A 24,464-nucleotide genomic window follows, 5' to 3' on the forward strand; every position below is an offset into this window, starting at 1 on the left:
AAATGCAGTTTGAAACCTTCAGCTGATCCAAAATGCTGCAGCAAGAGTTCTGATGAAAATCAACAAGAGGGATATTTCTTCAATTTTAGCTTCCCTTCATTGGCTTCCCATTAAATCAAGAATAGAATTTAAAATGATCCTTTGCACGTATAAAGCCCTTAATAATCAAGCTCCATCATATATCAGAGCTTTGATTACCCCATATGTTCCTAACAGAGCACTTCGCTCTCAAACTGCAGGTCTACTGTTGGTTCCTAGAGGCTCTAAAAGTAGAATAGGAGGCAGATCCTTTAGTTATCAGGCTCCTCTCCTGTGGAACCAACTCCCAGTTTTGGTCCATGAGGGAGACAACTTGTCAACTATTAAGACTAGGCTTAAACTTTCCTTTTTGATAAATCTTAGGTTTTCCTGAGCTATCTTTTTAGTTATGCTGCTACAGACTTATGCTGCTGGTCGATATCAGGATCTAGTTTTCTCACTCTGCTAAGTTCTCTTACTGTTCTTCAATTTGCATTGTTTGTTGTTACTTTCTGTGTTTGTTCTTTCTGTGTTTTTTCTGTGTACACCACCTGGTCTGGCAATCTGTTAACTGTGATACCATACAGGTGAGGCAGATTGTCTGCCATTACCATATAACATAGAAAGGATTCTGAGATCAATGTGCGCTTCTGTGCTTTTTGTGTCTCTGCTCTGTCTTCTCTAACCCCCAGTCAGTCGAGGCAGATGACCATTCACACTGAGCCTGGTTCTGCTATAGGTTTACTTTCCTGTTAAAGAGAGTTTTCCTCTCCACTGTCACTTCATGCATGCACAGTAAGAGGGATTGCTGCAAAGCCATCAACAATGTAGACGACTGTCCACTGTGGCTCTATGCTCTTTCATGGGAAGTGAATGATGCTTGTCAAGATTTGATGCAATCTGCTGGGTTTCCTTGAATAGGAAACTTTTTGACCAATCTGTATGATTTGATTGAATTTGACTTTGTAAAGAGCCTTGAGATAACACGTGTTGTGAATTTGCATATTATAAATAAAATTTAATTGAATTAGATTGAAACTGAATTCTTTTTACCCCCAGTAAAAGAGCAAATTTCTTTGTTCTTATGAAGTAAGCATTAAGCTTAAGAATACATTGCTCCCTTGAGTGACATAACAGAAAAAACAAAAGAAACAGTTATTGTTTCAGATAGAGAACTGTAGACCTCCACAACTCTTGTTCGTCATTGGGTACAACTTGCAGCTGTGTGAAGAATGTTTGTTCAAACAAATATATGCAGCTATAAACACCTCCCTTCACACCTAGCCATTGGTGGTTTATTTTATTGATGTAAAAGTATTATGTACTCAGCGGGACATCAGAAGAGCGGAAGAGAAATAGTTAGGACAGAGTAAGAGAAAAAGGACAGAGACACAGAGTGAACATATTTATGTCGATAAAATAGAAATCATATCAATCGATATTGATAATTATCAACAAAACATATTTTTTAAGTGCAGCCCTGACCATTTTATGCTGTTGCATAGCGACCAGTTTTTAAATAAAGATTACACAGACACTGAGTTCAAACTCAACCCTTTGTTCAACCAAATTTTTACCGAAACTACAAGTTTTTAAAAAAGAAAAAATAATGTGTGCTCTCTGAACTCTTTGAAGGGGTAGAGCTTGGTGACGGAGTGACGTATCTGCCCTGTATCGCTCTCTGTCCCATTTTGCCTTGTTAATATTTTTGGAGACTCACTTTGTGTATTTTCCGAATTGTAAATTATGGATCAGCTGGTCTCTCAACGCAAGTGATCACATTTTCTCAATAAGAAGACTGTGCAAAGGAGAGCCCTCATGCCTTTACATAATATTTGCAGCTGGATACATGATGGACTCCTTGGAGAAGTGGAGAATTGTTAATTTTGTCGGTCGAGCATGTTGAAGATTCGTACATAATTGGTTTATGATACCAGGATTTCCAAAATAAAAAAAACATGGACTAGCTATGTTTATTCTAAACAATAACTGACTTCCTAGACTTACTGAATAAGGAAATGGTGGAGTGAAGTTCCAGCACTTTTATTGAGAAACAGAGCAGAGATCAGATTCATGGAAAGTAATCGCACCCAACTGCGCTGTTTCTGACTCCTCTCTGTTCTCCGTCCTCTTCTAACATCTGACAGTGGCCTTGCCTTGAGACAAAACAGAGACAGTCATATCCCAGACATTCATTATCGCCACAGTAAAACACAAGCATTTGGCCTTGGCAATCAGCAGGACTGTGGTGCAGCCGCTCTCGTGTCTCCAGTGCTCATATGTCCGAGTGGCGTCAGGCCACAGTGACTTCAGCATAATTTTCCAATAACATTCCACGCCTTTGATCACAGAGATAATGCTTTATCTATGTGATCACTCACAAAAGAGGAAAACAAGATTACTCATTACATGAATATGTGAAAAAAACACAAAGGAACCATAATCATAACGTGGGACCCAGAAAGGTTCCCGTGCTGGAACTTTTAGTAATGAATGCTTCACCAAAGAGTTTTAACACACAAAATTAAAGGTTTTATCATTTGTCTATAATTTAGGGTTCAACTTATTGAGTTAGGCCTGTTTTAGGTTCCTACGCGCATTTACATTTTACCATTAGCCTAGCTAAGCATGTTCAGTAACCATGGTCAGATCCGTCTACTCTACTCTCACCCTTGAAAACCTCCTACTCTGTCCTCCACTCTCCACACTGTGGACAAACATCCATCACTTCTATACGTTACAAATCCAGGAGTACCACTAGGGGGCATCACAGGGCAGGCAGGGCCTTTCCCCCCAGAAAACGCCATCCCCTCAAAGAGTTGGTAAAAACTGATGAGACCCTCATGGAAATCCTGCTCTCGGCCAGTCCGAGCAAGAGGATCCTGTACTGAATCTGAAAATGATCATTACCATCTAATATTAAAGTATCTGTAGTGCCAAGCAGATCCCAGTTCTCCCTATGTCAAAGCAAAATATTGCATAAACTGTAGATTTTGGTGTGTGTGCCCGAAGCAGAATGCTTCCATTTTTATCATAAAACCATAATGATCAACATAATTAAACGTCACAGTATAAATGTCACAACACAGAAAATCAAACAGGATCATGTAAGTCAGTGGAACAGAGCAGTTGAAAACACAGTAACACAATATGAAAAGAGTCCGAACGTCAAGAACGCAAAGTAAAGAAAGCCTTCAGGCCATTCAGAGCACATACCAGACATGAATCTAATTGCGCTTAAGTGATTGGTTTAGGGTTTACAGGCAACTCCTCCCGTGCAATCAGTGTTCTTATCAGGCTCCCCTTCATGTGTCATTCATTCAAAACCTCCTTCAAGCACTTTCAGATCCAGATATTCCCGTTCACAATCATTTAGCTCTCAGCTTAAAAATCTTGCAACGTAATCATCAAATCCTTTATGACCCATATTAAAGGAGTAATCTTAAAGTTCAAATGTATTTGCAATAGTTTTCTCAGTAGTTCTTGAAATAATTCTGCCAATGTGTGTCATACCTTTCAATGTCTGACAGTTGAAAATTCTCTACAATACAATTTTATCATCTTACTCACTTCATGGCTGTTCTTACTCACTAACATGTCAAGGTTCACCTTATCTCATTTAACACACAGTCAGTCTCAACAAAGAATTGTACTATAACCTTTCGGAAACTCCTTGCTGAATTAGCTTTCAAATACTTTACATGTGTTCTTAATACCCAAACAATAAACCTATTTGTAAAAGGTGCACCACTCTGTAGATTTTCAGAATTTCATTGTAATTTTAATCAGAAGCATTCCTACATATCTTTCGTCTTATTTTGAAAGGCTCAGCTCAGAAAAAAAGAAAGTGTTTGCATGCCCAAGAGCCCACCAAGTCGCAGGAAGTGGGTGTAGCCTAGGGAGGAGACAGGAAGCAGTTATGTGAATCAGCTTCAGCTTGACCCTGTCTCAAAACAAAAGGACCTCTAATCGAAAGCAGATGGTACTCCTTTTGCCTAAAGCGCACAGCAATTCTAACCCCTTTAATTAATTACTTTGATAATCTCTGTTGGCTTTAACAGACAGTTTGTCTACTCAACCCTGGTTGTGTTCTATATCCCCCTGTTTGAATGCTGTTCTCAGTCCTCATGTGTTCAATTTTAAAACCTCCAAATGGAAGAAAAATTAAGCAGACCACACTTAGAGTGATGTTCTTACATTTTCATTTATCCATTGTTATTACTATTGCATTTCCAACAGTTTTTCCAATTTTTGGCTGCAGCGTTTGTAAAATTTCATCACTCAGTGATCCATAAATCCTTATTTTATGTTTGCACTACATCTTGTTCCAGCAGATCAACCATGTCAATAAATGAAGTTTTCTCCAATGCTAGAAATTGCATTTTCATATCATTCAATCGCTGTCTATCGTGAATATTGAAGAAGATGTGTAGTTCCTTCAGATCGTTTAAATATTGACCACTTGTGTTTAAATCATCCACATTCATTTTGTGGCTCTTTTAATTCTCTGTTTTGCCTTAGTAGCTGTATTTTAATCTGTGGATTAAAGAAGTTATTGGATGAACGCGTCTCTGCGTCCGTATTTGTCTAGATCTTGCTAATTGGATCTTTTGTGTTTTGAGCGCGGACCTGGTCAGGACAGAGCAGGTTTTCTCTGATGCTTCTTCTTTTGGCAACCCCAAAAACCGTTTACAGTCAATGTTAGGTGTCAGGTAATACCTGTGGGACCACCTTGTCGTCTCCTGTATCCAACCTGGTTCCAAGTGTATCAGTCGTCAAAACACTTTCACCACCTGTTACAAGTTCACACCAGTTTCAAACCACTGCAGCTTGTCCTGGGCGTCTCCACACCCCCTGTGTGTGAAACGTCTCTCCACATCATCCTCCTGGAACAAAACTAAATTCATGCCTTCTCATAGGCTGAATCACAAACCATTGTTGTAAGCCCAGGATATCACCTTGTGTCCCATTCAAGATTTTCTTTGCACAGCAGGAGTTCCAATGTTGGGTGCCATTGCAGCTTTGATGTTCCTTGGAGTCAACCTTCATTCATTGATATCATCTTCAGGCTGTTACCCTTTTAGCATCATAGCCGCCCCGCTATCCTGACCAGATCCAAAATGTCCATCTAATCTAATTGGCCTTATTTCTTTTCATTAATGTTTGTAAGAGGAAAATCTTTAAATTATCCTGGCCTAAAAGACCCCATGGCAAATAGTTAGTTAAAACTCTGTTTTTTTCCCATCAGAATGTTATAACATCTGGTTAAAAGGAGAATTATTGGGTTATTTGCGCCCCAGTGGACGGATATTAAATCTCCATAAATCTTGTAGGTAACTGCATGTAATTCCAAAACAATCGTTTACTGCTGCTTTAATGCTCAATCTAATTTTCTTACCGGTCTTCCCTATTTCTTCTTATCCATGGCTTGTTTTATGAAGCTTAAAATATCTTAAAGTTGCATCTTTAAAAGGATTCCCTTTTACACCTTCAAATGTTCTTACATTTTCATTTATTTTGTAATTTCCTACAGTTTTCCAAATTTTGACTGCAGCGTTTGTGAAATTTCATCACCCAGTGATCCATAAATCCTTATTTTATGTTTGCACTACATCTTGTCCCAGCAGATCAATCATGTCAATAAATTACGTTTTCTCCAATGCTAGAAATTGCATTTTCATATCATTCAATCGCTGTCTATCGTGAATATTAAAGATGTGTAGTTCCTTCAAAACCTTTAAATATTGAACACTTGTTTAAATCATCCACATTAATTTCGTCTCTCTTAATTCTCTGTTTAACCTTAGTAGCTGCATTTTAATCTGTGGATTAAAGCAAGGCAAATTTATTTATATAGCACAATTCAGTACAAAGACAATGCAAAGTGCTTTACATGATTAAAATATAGCAAAATAAAACAGAATAAAAGCAAGTAGGAATAAAATGTAGATAGAAAAAAAAACAAGTTGTGATTCAGTTAATTAGAACAGTAGAAGGCAATCCTAAACAAATATGTTTTTAATCTCGATTTAAAAGAACTCAGGCTTTCCACAACTTTACAATTTTCTGGAAGTTTGTTCCAGATAAGCGGAGCATATGAACTAAATGCTGCTTCTCCTTGTTTAGTTCTGGTTCTAGGTATGCAAAGTAGGCTGGAGCCAGAAGACCTGAGTGGTCTGGAGGGTTGATACACTGATAACAAGTCTGTGATGTATTTAGGTGCTAAGCCATTCAGGGATTTATAGACTAACAGAAGTATTTTAAAGTCTATTCTCTGAGATACAGGGAGCCAGTGTAAGGACTTTAGAACTGGGGTGATGTGCTCTACTTTCTTAGTCTTAGTGAGGACACGGGCAGCAGCGTTCTGGATCAGCTGCAGCTGTCTGATACACTTTTTAGGCAGACCTGTAAAAACACCGTTGCAGTAATCAATTCGACTAAAAATAAACGCATAGATTAGTTTTTCCAGATCCTGCTGAGACATTAGTCCTTTAATCCTAGAAATGTTCCTCAGGTGATAGAAAGCCGACCATGTCATGGTTTTCAGATGACGAGCCCACATGCAGATACGATCGGAAAGCCAAGCACAGTTTTAAGATGTTTATTTAGGAAGTGGCAGATATAAAGGAAGAGACTACGGGCAACTCAGCGAGGTCAGAACGTCACGGCTGGTGAGACTGCAAAGAGAAGAAGAGCAATGACTTTGGGAAATGAACCAGGAAAACTATTAGAAGCTGCGCTGCTTAAAGTTGGGCGGACCTAACCGGGAGGAAGTAGTGCCGAGAGAACTCTGTGATCCTACCTCTGTTGATGTTTTGCGGCTAGAGGCTGGAGGGCGGCAGATGTTGTCAGCGAGGGATCCAGAGCGAGCTTCCACAGAATTGGGTGACAGATGGATCGACCAGATTGAAGGAAGAACCAGTAGAATCCGGGAGGGGAAATCTCAGGCCCCGCTGGGTAACACCCAGGGAGTATAAGGGGAGAGCCAGAGCAAAATCTGAGCGACAGAGTTCTGGAGATCTGATTCTTCAGACGAGACGTCAAGGCAGGTGAGTACATCCAAGCACAAAAACTGTGACAAAACAGGGAGATCCAAAATTAGTCAAAGTTCAAAGACAAAAAACTCACAAGCAGGTTTCCAGGAGTTTGGTCAGAGGCCACGTCGTACCACGACTGGTTTAAGGCTCTGGTGTCTTCCATCTGTCAGTGCTCTGCTTAAGAAGCCAGAGGAAGCCGCCTGCAACGAGCTGCAGGTGTGGGTCACGCCCCCTCAGCCAAATGGACACACCTGAGGAGCAGAGTTAGAGCAGGACAACACAGAGAACCCTGACAGACCTTGTAACTGTCTTTAGATGCTTTTGGAGGTTCAGGTCTGAGTCCATCACTACACCCAGATTTCGGGCCTGATTAGTTGTTTCTAGCTGAAGCGACTGAAGCTGTGTGCTAACTTTTCATCTATCCTCTATTGGTCCAAATATTATTACTTCTGTTTTGTTTTTATTCAACTGAAGAAAATTTTGGCACATCCAGGCATTGATTTCTTCTAGGCATTTCCTCAGTGCCTGAACTGGTCCACAGTCACCTGGTGACATGGTGATGTAAAGCTGTGTGTCGTCTGCATAGTTATGGTTGCTGATGTTGTTGTTTCTTATGATCAGGGTTCCGTTCTTCATACGTTGCTTAAAACATCCGAGATCAAATGACACATCCAAGATGATTTCATCCGTCTAATCATGATCCGGCTAATTGGGTTCTTCGAACACACCTGTTGTTTACGATTAGTATGGCTGGATTGAGTTATCTGAGACAACTGCGCGTTAATGCGTTTGTTTAAAAGGGGAAATGTATCGATAGTAGAAACAATGATCAGCAGCGCTGCTATTGGCTGTTCAGCATGGCCAAAGAACGCCCACAGTTTTTCTCCCAAGCAGAACAAGAGCTTTTAATGGAAGGTTATGCCGAATTTGAGTCATTAATTAAAACACCTCAAAATCTGTTAAAGCCAGGAGAGAGGGCTGGCAAAAAGCAGCAGACAAATTAATGCATAAATACTGTCCATGGTAGATGTTTCTATCACTTTCTACAGTATGAATTTTTGCATTTTAATAATTTGATATTTACTTTGTTCTTTTATATCAGAGCCTCCACTGGACCCACTAGAACATGGGGACAAGTAAAAGTGAAATACAAGAATATTCTACAAAATGGTAGCCTTTAATTATTATACTTTATTTTAAAAAGGCACTTGTTATGTCAAGAGATCCAAATTTCAGTGTCATTCCTTAGACACGGGAAGTACAGGACACGTGCAAACTGGGAATTTTAACAAAAAAAAAATCTTTATCCATAAAAAATGAAAATCTTCCTTTTCCAAGTCATCCACAGTTTACACGGTAAAACTGTATTGCTCCGTGGCTAGATAATCCATCCATAGTTTTTAATCCATAATACAATATACGGCTCGACAGGAAGAAGAAAATCTTACTACAATTACACTGTCGCGCTGTGCTAAAGGATCCTGTCTATTGCGCAATACGCAATTAATTCGAAAAACTCTGCAAATTATTCTTGCACCTTCCGCAACAGGTTGCAGTCGTAAAAATGGACATGGCTACGACAGACTTCCCTATCTCCTCCGCTTATACAGCCGTGATCTAATCTTGTTTACATGAAATAAGCCTGCTCTGGAGCAGGCTTAAGCTGGCGCACATGTTGCTATGACAACAAGTGCAGGATGTCTTTCGAAGAACCAAACGATACAAGATCATGCCAAATCGTCAACAATGAAATCCTGCTAACTGAGTTAGCGACGTACGAAGAATGGACCCCTGAGCTAGAGGGAGCATGTAGATATTGAAAAGGAGGGGACCCAGGATGGGCCCTTGGGGAACCCCAAATGTGATTTTTGTCATCTCTGACGTAAAGTTATCTACTGACACAAAAAATTCCTTGTCCTTTAAGTAGGATTTAACCCAGTGGAGAGCTGTACCACAGAGGCTGACCCAGTTCTCCAGGCGCTCTAACAGAATGGAGTGATCAACAGTATCAAATGCTGCACTGAGGTCCAATAGAACCAGCACGGTGGTTCTTCCACAGTCTGTATTTATATGACTGTATTTATATAAATATATGTATTCATATTTACATTAAACACCTTGATAAGGGCGGTCTCTATACTGTGGTGAGCACGGAATCCAAACTGGAAAACGTCAAAGCGGCTGGTCGTTGTTAAGAAGGTGTTTAATTGTTGAAATACAGCTTTTTCAATAATCTTACTGATAAAGGGGAGGTTTGAGATGGGCCAGTAGTTCTGGAGTAGTAGTTTGTCTAAATAGTTCTTTTTTAACAGTGGTTTGATAATTGCTGTTTTTAGCTACTGGGGGAAAACACCTGACAGAAGGGATGGGTTTATTATCTGAGTCAAATCAGACGCTATGACAGGCAAAACGTTCTTAAGGAAAAGTGTGGGTAGAACATCAAGACAGCATGAGGGGGAACTCAGCTGCTGAATGATCTTCTCTAAGCTTTTGGAGTTTATTTGGCTGAATTGGGACATTTTGTCAGGATAAGTTCCAGCTGAATACGGCTTTGGTTCTAGAATTGGTGTGGATGTACAAACTGATCTTCTAATTTTTAGGATTTTCTCAGTAAAGAAGTTAGCAAATTCATTGCAGGCCCTGGTGGAGTGGAGTTCAGAAGCCACTGACACAGGAGGATTTGTTAATCTGTCAACTGTGGAAAATAAGACACAAGCATTATTAATGTTTTTCTTGATGATCTCTGAGAAGAAAGATTCCCTTGCATTTTTCAGTTGCAAGTTATATCTGTAAAGTCTCTCTTTGTAGATGTCATAGTGAACCTGCAGTCTGTTCTTTCTCCACCTGCGTTCAGCTTTTCGACACTCCTTTTTTTCACTACTAACTGCTGAAGCATTTCTCCAAGGAGATTTTTTCTTCTCGGAAAAAAACTTCACTTTAACTGGAGCAATGCAGTCAATGATGTCTGAGACTTTAGACTGAAAGTTATCTACTAGTTCATCTACTGAGCTGCAGCCCAAGGTTGAGGTAGCAGAGTAAGCTTGAATAAATGTTTTTGTGGAATTGTCCTTAAAGGTGCGTTTTCTTACGGTGTCCCTTTGGCTAAATGAGTCAGGGGAAATTATACATTCAAAGGTAACCGAGAAGTGATCATATAGGGCAACATCAGTTACATTGACTTTAGAAATGTTTAGACCTTTAGTGATGATCAAGTCTAAAATATGTCCCTGTTTGTGTGTTGGCTGTTTAACATGCTGAGTTAAACCAAAGTTTCTAAATGTGTTACACAGTTCTTTTGCACTTCTGTCTTCAGGGTTGTCAACGTGAAAGTTGAAGTCTCCAACAATAATTAAACAGTCATAATCAACGCATATCACAGACAAGAGGTCACTAAAATCATTAAAAAAGTTTGATGTGGACTTAGGAGGCCTGTAAACATTCAGAAACATAGTTTGTACCGGGCTCTTTACCTGGAGAGCCAAATGTTCAAAAGAGTCAAATTTTCCCCAAAACACCTTTTTACACTTTAGTGGATCATTAAACAATGTTGCCACTCCTCCACCTTTCCTTTGCTGTCTGCTCTCACAAAGGAAATTGTAGTTTGAGGTGTCGACTCCATCAGTATAACTTCTTCATTAGATTCATATAACCATGTTTCTGTTAAAAACATTACATCAAGATTATTGTCAATAATGGAGTCATTAATTAAAAGGGATTTTCCTGACAGAGATCTAATGTTTAGTAAACCCAGTTTATATTACTTGGTGGTTGATGGTGTCTCTGTGGCAAGTTGCATCTCACAGTTTATGACTTTTAGGTACGATTGATTATTCCTGTTTGTTTTCCTTTTGCTTTTCTTATTTCCGCCACATATCATAACAGATATTCCATATTATCCGTCAAGAGGCCCAGATGCTGGAAGCGGTCTTGTCTGATAAACGTACTGCCAGGGCCTGCTGTATATCACAAGGAAGTTATCCGAAGGTCTTTAGGATAGGCATGTTCTGTGATATGTAGAGGAAGAGGAGGATCTGGACCTCTGCGTTCTTTGGAGGATGCTGATTTAGTTACAGAACTGCGGCTTCAGAATTAATATGTGGAGCGGATGTCAACTGTAGACCAATCTTAAGGACTTTGTTCATGTTATGACAAAAATCCAGAAAAGGAACCTCTGGGCTTTGTGGAGAGCAGGGGGAGGCGGGTGCAGTCTTGATCGGTGTTCGTGACGATGGAGGTTCTTGGTCCTCTCTTTGTCCTGCTGATATCTGGGATGAATCCTCCTGTGATTCTGATGTAGCCTCTTTCTGTGTCATCTTTCTGGCCATCTTTATCTTGGCTTGTTCGGGCTGTACTGGGCTTATCATTTGTTTTGGCACTGGATGAACTTTGTTTTGGAACAAAGCTGATGGTGCATGCATCCGTATTTGTCTAGATCTCGTTAATTGGATCTTTTGTGTTTTGTGTGATATCTTAAAGTGGCATCTTCAAAAGGAATCCCTTTTTACACCTTCATCAATGTGTTTTCTAATGTGTGTCTTGTTTTTAATTGTGTACAAGAAAATCTGAAGTGAAATGCAGAAGGTGTGTTTGCCAAACTCATCTTTGTTTTTGATGCTGACATGTCCGTTGAAGGTTCCCCAACACTTCCGTTTAAGGCCCTGCCATTTAAAATTACAGTAAAACAGTCACAAACAAACATTTTAACCACAGGGTTCCCTCTAAAAAAGGTTCATATAAAAAAAATTAAACAGAATATTACTTTTAAAACCTTGTAGCATCACATGTCCACGTTAAACCTTTATGCAGCCTTTGCAAACATCCTTAATATTTGTCCATCCATTTTCTGACCCGCTTAATCCCTCATGGGGTCACGGGGGTTGCTGGTGCCTATCTCCAGCGTTCACTGGGTGAGAGGCGGGGTACACCCTGGACAGGTTGCCAGTCTGTCACAGGGCAACATGGAGACAAAAAGCACAGACAACCATTCACACACACACACACTCACACCTAAGGACAATTTAGAGAAGCTAATTAACCTAAGTTATGTTTTTGGACTGTGGGAGGAAACCGGATTGCCTGGAGAGAACCCACGCATGCACAGGGAGAACATGCAAACTCCTCTGAACCTTCTTGCTGCAAGGCAACAGTGCTACCCACTGCCCACTGTGCAGCCCCTTTAATATTTGTCCAAAATTTTAATCAAAAGACTTAATTAGGCCAAAGTCAATGACATCACCTTTTCTCTTTGTTCCCAGGATCCTCAAACCAAGGAAGAGAACATCTATAATAAATATTGCTTAGTCATGTTCATATTTCCACTTTTATTAAGTTAAATCAGTCAATCAAAACTGTTATTTATACGCAGAAGACCAACGTAATCTAGCTGGTTAAGTCCTTAAAAGCCAAATTACTTACAGAAACAGCCTACCTAGTAGGGAAATTTTGCTTATTGCTACTTTAATTAAAACTACTAAGCAAACCATCAACATTAGAATGATTCAGTGAATTTAGAGTTCACTGAAGATCAGAGTTAGAGACCAAAGTTCTTCTTAAAGGATATGGAACAATGTTTTTTTGTCTTAACTAATAGGACATTCCTCAAATGACATCGAATTACTAAATTTAGATGCATGCTTCGCGGCCATCTTGTGGTCATACAAGCAGAGCAGTAATGCTTGAATAGTTTACTTGTTTGAGTCAAATAGTGAACAGATCTGTCCTGAATATCACCTCAACAGACAATAATATGGCAACAACAAAACACAGCTGCTGCGTTGGTATCTGCTGGAGTGACTGGAAATTTGGTGATCATATGAAGGGAGTTGTTTTTTTCCATTGATTTTCCAAAACCCTGAAAGAAATTTCATGTTGGATATAAGCTTGTAACCGAGAGTACTTCACTGTGGAATCTGACCAGACACCTAAATGTGGCTCTACATTTTCTTGGAGCCAACACTCAAACGTCCAGACCTGAAACCAGCAACTGCAGCATTTGGGTAGGTAGGCTATGTTTGTTTGGCTTTTTCTCAGCAGCTTTAAAACTTCATACAATGAGGGCTGTTCATGTGAGCTACAGTGTTGCATTTAATACGCTTATTATCAGCAAGTTTGGGCTAGTTTTTCTCTAAAGTCACTTGTAACTTTCGTGAGTTGGCAGATGCAGTTTGTTGGAGTTGTTTCTGAACGTGCAGTCGCTTTTTTGGGCTTCACATTTTTCTAGCGGAAAGGCTTTTTCTGCAGCTGCGCAGCAAGAAAGCAGGGTTCAAGCCCCACCCCCACACTAACTATTTTACGAGCAGTTAAAATCCCAGTGTGTATAAATACCAGCTAAATACATGCATTCGTAATTATTAGAAGCGGCTGTGGTGGTTTTCTTGCTGGTCCTCGGCTTCTTTTCATGAATCAAGTCGATGTTTCTCTCACAGTAATCTTGTTTATGTGTGTGTGTGTGTGTGTGTGTGTGTGTGTGTGTGTGTGAAGAGGAGACGGGATCTAAGTGTCTGATTACAGCGGGATGATTGACTGTTTTTAAGTACATTTTCTGCAATGACCTCTATAATGAATTAAAACATAGGTCTGCAACAATACATGTATTTTTTTCTTTGTATTAGCTGTAATTCTATGTGGATTCAGCGGGTTTATTCCTTGGGATCGATCTGTTGTGAGTGAGGAGAGGACAGCCTCTCCACCTTTTTACGAATACTGCTTTCTTTCTGCTCACTTTGATCTGTTTTAGCTATTTTACGCTGGGTTTCTTGGTTGAAGCAGGTTGAAATGAAGCTCCTGGGATGTTGTAATCTTCCAAAATAGTGAGTATTGCAGTTTTTGCCATTGTAATTTGCACTCTGTCCGACTAGCCGGGAAACTGGCTGTCAGGGGAAAATGTGATGTCATTTCAGAACTGCCCCATTTAGAACAACATTTGGTACGTGTTCACAGCCCATTCACAATGCAACTCTGAGTTAGATAAAACATTATTTGAGGAAATAACATTTTAAAGAATGATTTGCTAAATAAAAATCAATAACCTTTAGGACACTTGATTTTTAACTAATTTAATGATTGATATTTGAGTTGGTATGTTAAGAATGTTAATGTCAAGTTGTCATAACAAAGACATTTTAAACAATGTCAACTTTGCTTTAATGACAATTAATGACAACAGTCCCAAACATTCATAAAGAGTAATTTATGTTCATAACAGGTTTTATGTCAGTTTTATGTACACCCCTTCAAATAAAGTGTAACTAAATTAATAAATCAGCTACAACTGTAAACAATCTTAACTCATCTAAGTACCCTAATGTGTTTTCTGCCTGCTATAACTCTAAAGTTGACAAAGAGGAGTAGCACTTTAAATCCACAAAAATGTTAGTTTTACAATATTCGACAAAATTGTAGATCCTGAAGGTAGATTCATAATAAAAATTTATAATAAATTATTATGGTCTTTGCGGTGCATGCCGATCTCTTCATCCTAAGGAATATACTTTCGCTTCAAACGTCCTTCATTCCTACTGTCGTTTGGACTATTTCTTAATCAGCAGCTCACTGCTGTATGACATTTCAGATGCTGCAATACATGCTATGCTCAGGGACATCAGCGTCTATCTATGGGAGGCAGGGAAAGCAGTGATGAGAGGTAAAATAATTTCTCATAAAAACTCATAAAAAGAAGATAGAAAACAAAAAGATTCAGGAATTAAAAGGAAAAAATAAGTTACTAAAAGCCTCCCAGGAAGAAGGAAAGCTGGGTAAAATCCATAAAGCAAAATTAGAATTAAATATATTGAAAAGCAAAATAAAACTTTAATACAAAGACTTTGAATATAAACCTTTTTAACATAGCAATAAGTCAGGAATGTTCCTAGCTAATCAACTGAAAATAAATAAAGAAAAACTATATGTGCAATTACAGATTCAACTGGGAATACATTATATGATCCTGAAAGTATAAACAGCTTCCAAGATTTCTACAAATCCTTATACACATTGTAGATAAACCCATCAGATAATGATATCAAACAATTTCTGGTTAAAGTAACACTTCCTAAAATATCACCAAACGGTTGAGATTCAGGAAGCTCTCAAAAGCATGCTGAATAAAAAGTCTCCGGGTCCAGATGGATTTCCAGCGGAATATTATAAAGAATTCTGGAATATTCTGGCACCAACATTCAAGATAAAGTAGCAGGAAACTCAGGAAAAAGCTAATATGAATTCTGCTACCATTAGTCTATTTAAGCCAGGCAAAGATCCCGTGTTCCATATCCCTTATTAACGTGGACATAATCAGTGTTTCCCGCAGCACTATCTTTGTGAGACAGCCACCTCGCCAAACTTACGCTACCGCCTCGCCAACATTCCAAAAAAAAGATGCAGACGCCGCCTTGTCCCTCCCCCCTGCTCCGCCAGTCATCCGCGCAAAACTTGTCTCTCTCTCTACCCCCTCACCCCCACCCCCACCCCCCGCCAGTCATCCGCACGAAACTTGTTCTGGCCGACAACTCACCGCCTCGCCTAATCAAATTCCTGCGGGAAACACTGATATTAATTTGTAAAGCTCTTGCAAAACAATTAAATGAAGTCACTCCTCTCATAATACACCCTGATCAAACTGGTCCACAAATGCACACAGATGACTTAATTTAATAGATTATTCCTTTAGTAAAAACATTGAATCCAATATATTGTCTTTAGATGCAGAAAAAGTGTTTCATAGAGTTAATTGGGCTGCACAGTGTTGAAGTGGGTAGCGCTGTTGCCTTGCAGCAAGAAGGTCCTTGGTTTGAGTCCAACCCTTTTTCTGCATGGAGTTTGCATGTTCTCTCTGTGCATGTGTGGGTTCTCTCCGGGTATTACAGCTTCCTCCCACAGTCCAAAAACATGACTGTTAGGTTAATTGGCTTCTCTAAATTGTCCTTAGGTGTGTGTGCGTGAATGGTTGTTTGTCCTGTCTGTCTATGTGTTGCCCTGCGACATTTTGGCGACCTGTCCAGGGAGTACCCCGCCTCTCGCCCAGTGAACCCTGGAGATAGGCACCAGCAACCCCTGCGACCCCATTTAGCGGGTCAGAAAATGGATGGATGGATAGAGTTAATTGGAAATTAATTTTTGGGCATCCAAAATGCCCGCTTTCTATTCAATTAAATTTTATTTATATAGTGCCAATTCACAACACATGTGATCTTTACAAAGTCAAATTCAATCAAATCATACAGATTGGTCAAAACGTTTCCTATCTAAGGAAACCAAGCAGATTGCATTGAGTCTTGACAAGCAGGACTCCCTGCTCATGGAAGAGCCACAGTGGACAGTCGTCTGTATTGTCGATGGCTTTGCAGCGATTTCTCATACTGAGCATGCGTGAAATGACAGTAGAGAGGAAAACTCCCCTTTAACAGGGAGGAAAAACCTCCAGTAGAACCGGGCTCAGTGTAAACGACCATCTTCCTTGACCGACTGGGTATTAGAGAAGACAGAGCAGAGACACAAAAGCACAGAAGCACACATTTATCCAGGAATCCTTTCTATGTTATATGGTACTAGCAGATGACCAGTCTCCCATGGATGATGTCCCAGCAAACAAAACGCCAGACCAGGTGTACCTACTATAAAGAAAAAAGATGACAGAGGACAAAACGTTGAAAGTGGAAGTAACACAAAATGATGCAAATAGGAGAACAGTAGGAAAACTCAGCAGAGTGATAAAAAAAATATAATATAATTTTCAATTGTATTCATGATTTGACAGGAAGCAAATGAAGGGAAGCTAAAATAAAAGAAATATGATCCCTTGTCAAGCCTTCCCCGTCACTGTTTTCTATTTTTATTGAACCACTAGCAGGAACAATTAAACAAATAATATTAAAAGATATAAAATGCATGAAAATAGAGCATAACATTTGTCTTTATGTAGATGATGTATTACTTCATCTACAGCAAGAAGAGAGCAATTGTTGAAAGGAAGCCATAATAAGTCCTATTTAAAGTTTTTTTTGCAGCATCTAGTGGCTTGATTTTATTGACAGTATCTGACAGGAAAGGGCTGGAAGAAGGGGAGAGACATGCGGCAAAGGACCACGGGTCGGATTTGAACCTGGGTCGTCCGCGTCGAGGACTAAAGGCTACGCTATCCGCTATCCGCTACGCCACGAGCGCGCCCAGTCCTATTTAAAGTTAACCAAAAGTTATGTAGGGCACACAAACACAAAAACAAACAAAAAAGAAAAACTATTAAACAAGGTACTCTGGTCAGATAAAACCAAAAGTGAATGATTTGGCTTACATGGAAAACGATGTGTGGTGAAAAGCTACTGTTAAAATGTCACCCCTTCGACACTGGTGATCCTCCCCGAATTTGTTGATGATAGAAAACAAAGGCAAACAGAGTTGGTGAGTGCAAATCAACCAAACACTTATATGAAACCAAGTACAAATATATCTTTGGAGATCAACATTTACAACAATACAGCCACAATGCTCAGCCAGTGCAATCTGAGCTCTTTACCATCAAACGTCTACTTTTAAGCTTAAACGTTGTACCCTTATTTGCGTCAGCTGCAGACAACTCCCAGATGCTTCCCTATAACTCCCCTTCTCCTCGGGCTCATTATCTGGTTCCTGAAAAGGGGTTGTTTATGAGCACATAGCATGTAGAATTTATTACTGCAGCTGCATTAAGAACAAAGCAGGAAGTTTCAGGGAGAACCTTACTCCCTTCCACAAGAATTCTCAAACACAGCACATCATTATAGTTCAAATTCAGCCACAAAGACTACATACCTCACCTAGAAACAATGGTGAGTAATGCTCAAAGGAGTTTCACCATCCAGTAGGACAAAGATCGTAAACATAGTCAAAAATACAATTAAATAGCTTAGAGCAAAGTATGTTTATGTGTTAAACTGTCTCAGTCAAATTTCAAACCTAACTTCAATCAATCTGTAAGGCTTAAAATGGGTTGTTCCCAGTTATTTTGGAAACATTAATGGGCAGAAATCTTTCCCTAAAAGTCCAAAATGTTGGTAGAGACATGCCCCAAAAGTCTTTCAGCTCTAAATGCAGTTAAAGGTTTATTGGCTTAAAGAGGTTAAATAGAAATGCATGCCACACATTATAAATCTTTTTTTTTCTTTTACAAAAATTATGTAGTTTTTCCTTACACTTCACAGCTACTTATGTACTATATCTTGTGGTGATCTATCACAGACATGTCATACTCAAGGCTCCATCCACCCACATTACAATTCTAATGAGAGATAATTTCGTATATTAATATCCCACAGTTCAGATAAATAGCCCTCACGCCAATTACACTACATGTGTGATGTATTTGGATGGACCCAAGAACTCCCCGATAAACAGGTAAGTAAAACTTAAACAGTTTTATTTAGAGGATGGCGGCGCAGACCCCCGGTTGTGCGGCTGCACACAGCTACTGGCGATTCCTGAAGACAGAGTGGTGGGTTAGTGACCAGCGGAGGCAGGCAGGAATGAGAACTAGAAGCTGAGTCACTAACCTGGGGCACGGGACGGCTTGATTTGGCAATGTCCAGTTTTCAGGAAACGGCGGGGTCCGTGAAGGGATTATCCAGAGTTCTTTGTCCAGGTCCGGTCCGGGTCTTGGGGAGGGGGAGATCCGTTTATTCCAGCAGAGGTATCCAAGGGTGAATCCAGAGGCGGTTCCAGGTCCAAGTCAAAATCCACAGGGCACGAACAGTTAAAGGGGCAAACAATCTCCGTAACTTACAGGCAGGCGGGGGTCAGAAACACAGGAAGGCAGTCCAGATCTCTGAGGCTGACGAACAGGACTCAGGCGGGCAGACAAATCCAGAAAGGGGTCAGACTGGCTAAAAAAACAGGGGCAAAAACAGGTAGACAGGCAGACAGGTATTCAGAATAATGGCTGGAAGTTCTCACCGTGAGGCTCGAGACGTTCTGGCACTGGAGGCTGCAAAGAGCAGAGCTTTTAAGCAGGTAGGGCGGAGATGGAACAGGTGCGCTGATTGCAATCAGCAGCCCCAGTGCCAGAAACGTCACAACATGTCTCATAATGCCCCCCAACAGCTACTTGTGCCTAACACATGGATGACCACAAGCTGGCCTTGTTGGAAGATCAGATACATTAAGTTTCTTTATTGTACTTTTTATGTTGAAAGGGGAGTAACAAACCAAGTCAGATCAACCAAACCATGTTCCCAAATGCACATCTTCCATATAACTGAGTATGCTGTTTAAAGTGTTCATAAAATGTTTTGTTTACTTTGAAGCCCAAAAAAAACATGTGCTTATTATTCATTTCACAGGAACAATGTGTAAACAAATCTTTACAAAAAGAAGAAATGCTTTACACCAGATTTATCAACATCCCCTTTCTATCTGCTGTCCCTGGGCAGGTCACAACAATAAAATATATTCAAGATGCATATAGTACAACCATATACTCTACTGCAGCCATTCACACAACACATTCCGATCCATCTAAAACATTTACACAACACTTCTACAATTTAAAATGAGTACATCAATTTATATTACAATTGACCATAGTTAATGTTGACAATGCTGGTTTCCCAATAATTCTTTCTTAGCCCATGGTGAGAAATCATGCAAGCATAGCTTCAGATGATCTGGGAGGTCATTCCATTCTTTGATGGTTTAATATGAAATAATGGTCTGTGCAAAGACTAAGCTTCTTTGAGATAGTCTACATTCATTATGAGCAGTGAACCTAGATGTTCTAGTTGTTTACTCAGAGCAAAGCTGTACAAATATGTGCTTCATAATCTTAAAAATTAGTTGCACGTCTGAGTATAAGATTAAATTATCAAAACTTAATATAGTACATTTACTGAGGATCTGACATTGATGATGCTTTAAAGGCTTTTTGTCAGATAAGCCTGATTATATAGTGATTTTAGTTGTTTTAATATTGAGGAATTTGCTTTAGGCCAACAGACATAAACACCTAGAGAAAATGTTGCTCTAATTGACACATAATACCTAACCCTAATAACTCCTGAAAACAACAATTAAATGTGTTCCTGTCACGTATTCAGATGTATCCTCTGCACTTTCCACCAATTATTCATTGTTTATTTGTTCTACCCTGCCTCATGTCTTTTTCTCAAGTTTCTTCTGGCTCTTGTCTCTTTGGTTTTGATTATTTTTGACACAGTGAACAGCAACAATAACAAGAGGAGAGGAATTTGATGGAGATGTAAGATTTTTGGAAAGGGAGAGGTGTAAGAAGGCTCGAGAGAGCATGCTGTGAACCACATCCAACATCAATTATTCAGCTTTCTGTTGCTTTGTACAAACAGGATATCTGTCAGTGTGGAGCACATACAAAAACATATGCTGGAGGTAGCAGAGAGGCAGGTGTGTGAAGAGTGTTAAAAAGAACAGATGAGAAGAAACATTTCACTCATGCTGATTGGCAGACTGATACACATGTAGATATATAATAAAATCCAGTTCTTGCTGTGAGAAAGGAATAGTTTTCTGCTATGGCAGTATCAGCTTGCAAGGGTCACACAGGTCAGAACAGGGACCAGTTTAGCAACAGTAATATTTTGCTGGATTAATAAATTCATTCTCAAAGGACTAAATTTGGCTTTGAGAATGAATTTATTAATCCAGCAAAATATTACTGTTGCTAAACTGGTCCCTGGACTAAATTTGGCTTTGAAAGATCTATACATTACAAGCAAGATTTCTAAAGGCAGCACAATAGAAAAAATGGTGAGAGATAGAGGGATACTGCTGCTGAAAAAAATGATAAGTGTGACTCCAGGTTAATATAAGCAGTAATTTAAATTTCTCTAGAATGCATATCTACATAATTAATGACATCACTGAGTAGCAACTACATTTATTTAAAGAATACAATAATTTTAAACATATTTTATTTATGCAATTTATGTTTTCTTGTTGATTCTTCACTCAATTTAAACACACAACTCAGCACAACATTCTCCTCTAAGTTTAACATAGATATGGTTTGTTTTCCATTTTATTCACAATTTTGAATTGAATTAGTTTTATACCTTCAAATCTTTATAGTGTTGTCTTTTTGTTTTTTTATTTTGTTACATTTTCATGTATTTTATAAACAAATCTAATTAATATTTTTTTATTCCTAAAAACTTGTGGTTTTCTAATTAATAGGCCACTGATCATTAGCTGGCAATCTCCTTGAAAAAGTATTGATAATTCATGTCGATAGATGTCTTTTGTTACGATCACAAAACCTGAGAACGGTACCTCATAATTTGCAGCCTGCAGAGGTCCTGCGCACATTGTAGTCCTTCACACTGTACAGAAGGATGGCAGCAAATCCTCTACAAACATGTCTGCCATGTGCCAATCCCACCAACACGTCTTCCATTGCGGAAGCAGAGCCTGAGGACTCTGGGTCGGGTTCTCCCATCTGTGGTGCTGAGGTTGCCGAGGTTTTTAAAAAGGTCCTCTGTGGCAAGGCCCCGGGGGGTGGATGAGATTCGCCCTGAGTACCTTAAGGCTCTGGATGTTGTGCGGCTGTGTTGGTTAACGCGGCTCTGCAGCATTGCGTGGACATCGGGGGCAGTTCCCCTGGATTGGCAGACTGGGGTGGTGGTCCCCCTATTTAAAAAGGGGGACCGGAGGGTGTGTTCCAATTACAGAGGAATCACACTCTTAAGCCTCCCTGGTAAGGTCTATTCAGGGGTTCTGGAAAGGAGGGTCCGTCGCATAGTTGAATCTCGGATTCAGGAGGAGCAGTGTGGTTTTCGTCCTGGCCGTGGAACACTGGACCAGCTCTACACCCTCAGCAGGATTCTGGAGGGGACATGGGAGTTTGCCCAACCAGTCTACATGTGCTTTGTGAATCTGGAGAAGGCATTCGACCGTGTCCCCCGGGGGATCCTGTGGGGGGTACTCCGGGAGTATGTAGTACCGGACCCTTTAATAAGGGCTGTCAGGTCTCTGTACGACCGGTGTCAGAGTCTGGTTTGCATTGCCGGCAGTAAGTCGGACTCATTTCCAGTGAGAGTTGGACTCCGCCAAGGTTGCCCTTTGTCACCGATTCTGTTCATAACTTTTATGGACAGAATTTCTAGGCGCAGCCAAGGTGTTGAGGGGATCCGTTTTGGTGGCCTTAGGATTGCGTCTCTGCTATTCGCGGATGACGTGGTCCTATTGGCTTCATCAGGGCGTGATCTACAGCTCTCGCTGGAGCGGTTCGCAGCCGAGTGCGAAGCGGCCGGGATGAAAATCAGTGCCTCCAAATCCGAGACCATGGTCTTGAACTGGAAAAGAGTAGAGTGCCTTCTCCAGGTTGGGGAGGATGTGCTGCCCCTAATGGAGGAGTTCAAGTATCTTGGGGTCTTGTTCACGAATGAGGGGAAGATGGAGCGGGAGATCGACAGGCGAATTGGTGCAGCGTCTGCTGTGAAGCGGGCGCTGCACCGATCCGTTGTGGTGAAGAGAGAGCTGAGCCAAAAGGCGAAGCTCTCGATTTACCGGTCGATCTACGTTCCTACCCTCATCTATGGTCACGAGCTTTGGGTCGTGACTGAAAGAACGAGATCCCGGATACAAGCGGCTGAAATTAGTTTTCTCCGTAGTGTGTCTGGGCTCTCCCTTAGAGATAGGGTGAGGAGCTCAGTCATCCGGGGAGGACTCAGAGTACAGCCGCTGCTCCTCCACGTCGATAGGAGCCAGTTGAGGTGGCTCGGGCATCTGGTCAGGATGCCTCCTGGACGCCTCCCTGGTGAGGTGTTACGGGCACGTCCCACCGGGAGGAGGCCCATGGGAAGACCCAGGACACGCTGGAGGGACTATGTCTTCCGGCTGGCCTGGGAACGCCTTGGGATTCCTCTGGAGGAGCTGGCCCAAGTGGCCGGGGAGAGGGACGTCTGGGCCTCCCTACTGAAGCTGCTACCCCCGCGACCCGACCCCGGATAAGCGGAAGAAGACGGACGGACGGACGGACGTAGTGTATAATTGCACACCACTCAAAACGGCCCCGGGGAGACTTGTTCCTAGTTTTGCTGTGGCTGTTGGCACAAATGTTTGGCTACACATACGTGGGCTCCAGAAGGAAGATTGCCATGCGCGGCCATAGACATCATATATGTAGACGCCCCATTGGTCGCTGCCGGCCGCTAGGCTGACGTGCCTACGGGGCGGCCATCTTGGGTCAGACCACAGATCAGACAGCTGCTGTCAGAATGAATAGGAGGCAACTAAGATCTCATTTTAATCATATGTTCACAATGATTGTAACCTTTCAGACAGATTACACATATTTATTCAGAACCAAAACTCTTTAAACTGAAGTCAAACTGGATGAAAAATGTACATGCACTTACATATTTTGCAGTTACATATTAATCTAATATACACACAAATTATACACACATAAATCTCTCTCTCTTTCAATAATAATAAATATATATACACACACACACACACATACACATATATATATATATATATATATATATATATATATATATATATATATATATATATATATATATATATACACACACACACACATCTATCTATCTATCTATTATGTACCAATCATAATTATCCGACACAATCATAATTATCCGACAAAGCATGGCTTGGGGCTGATTGTTCTAGTGCTGCTAGAGGGCACTGTGGAGGACCTAGGCCATGGCCAACAAATATTGGGGTGGATTCCTGTGAGGGGTTGAACTAGGATCGATCACATTGATATTGGTCCAAACAAAAAAAGTGACTTCCTGTTCCCAGAGGGCGGCTTTGATGAAGTCAGCATTTGTCCACATAAAATTGTTGGTCACCAAACTGGGATCAATATTACCAAGTTAAGGTCAATTTGCCTTTTCAATGTGAAAGTTACATTATTTTGAATTTTCTGGTGAGAAGGCCTAGCGCTGCCCTTTTACCATGCTCAGATTTTGATAACTTTTAATCCCCCATGCCAGGTCTGCATACTGAATAAATATGAAGCCAATAGCTCAAAATCTGTAGGAGGGGTTTGTTAAAGTTTGGCATGTATAGAAATTAAAAGTTTCCTAAAATGACATTTTGACCCAAAATGGCCGACTTCCTGTCCGAATTAGGGCATACCCCCAAGAGACTTTTTTCTTGAATTGGAGAGACCTACCTATATACCACATTTCAAATGCCTAGGACTTACTAATTTCTCTATCTCACGTTAGAGGGTGCTGTGGAGCCGTTTGGACACGCCCATTTTCGATTCCATTTAAATACTAAAATTTCATGCAGGGGACAATTTTGGGTAAAGTTTGTTGAGTTTTTCAATGTGTTTAGGCCTCCAAAGAGAAACTTCTCTTCGGAGGAGAAAATAATAAGGATTATAACAGGCCTTTGCAATGTTTAGCTGCTCGGGCCTAATAATCCCATGGAGCA

The 24,464-nt window shown here is 40.4% G+C and overlaps 1 protein-coding gene and 1 long non-coding RNA gene across 7 annotated transcripts in view; one reads left to right on the plus strand and one right to left on the minus strand.

The window, feature by feature from the left end:
• Positions 1–24,464, plus strand: part of LOC105919040 (neuronal PAS domain-containing protein 3) — a 1,017,839-nt gene that overhangs the window by 236,039 nt on the left and 757,336 nt on the right. Inside the window, exon 1 of one of the 6 annotated variants that reach the window (XM_036134640.1) lies at positions 7,022–7,067. The exons of the other annotated variants lie outside the window; for them this stretch is intronic. The gene's annotated coding sequence lies outside the window, so the exon portion shown is untranslated. Of the gene's footprint in view, positions 1–7,021; positions 7,068–24,464 lie in introns of those variants that run through there. 6 annotated transcript variants of the gene reach the window in all.
• LOC110367021 lies at positions 6,588–7,241 on the minus strand. The gene is made up of 3 exons (XR_002427161.2): positions 7,187–7,241; positions 6,821–7,090; positions 6,588–6,695 (listed from the first exon to the last, which is right to left on the minus strand). It is a non-coding gene; the product is annotated as an uncharacterized LOC110367021 (long non-coding RNA).

The sequence above is a fragment of the Fundulus heteroclitus genome, unplaced genomic scaffold (assembly GCF_011125445.2).
Source record: "Fundulus heteroclitus isolate FHET01 unplaced genomic scaffold, MU-UCD_Fhet_4.1 scaffold_87, whole genome shotgun sequence".
Classification (NCBI taxonomy): Eukaryota; Metazoa; Chordata; class Actinopteri; order Cyprinodontiformes; family Fundulidae; genus Fundulus; species Fundulus heteroclitus.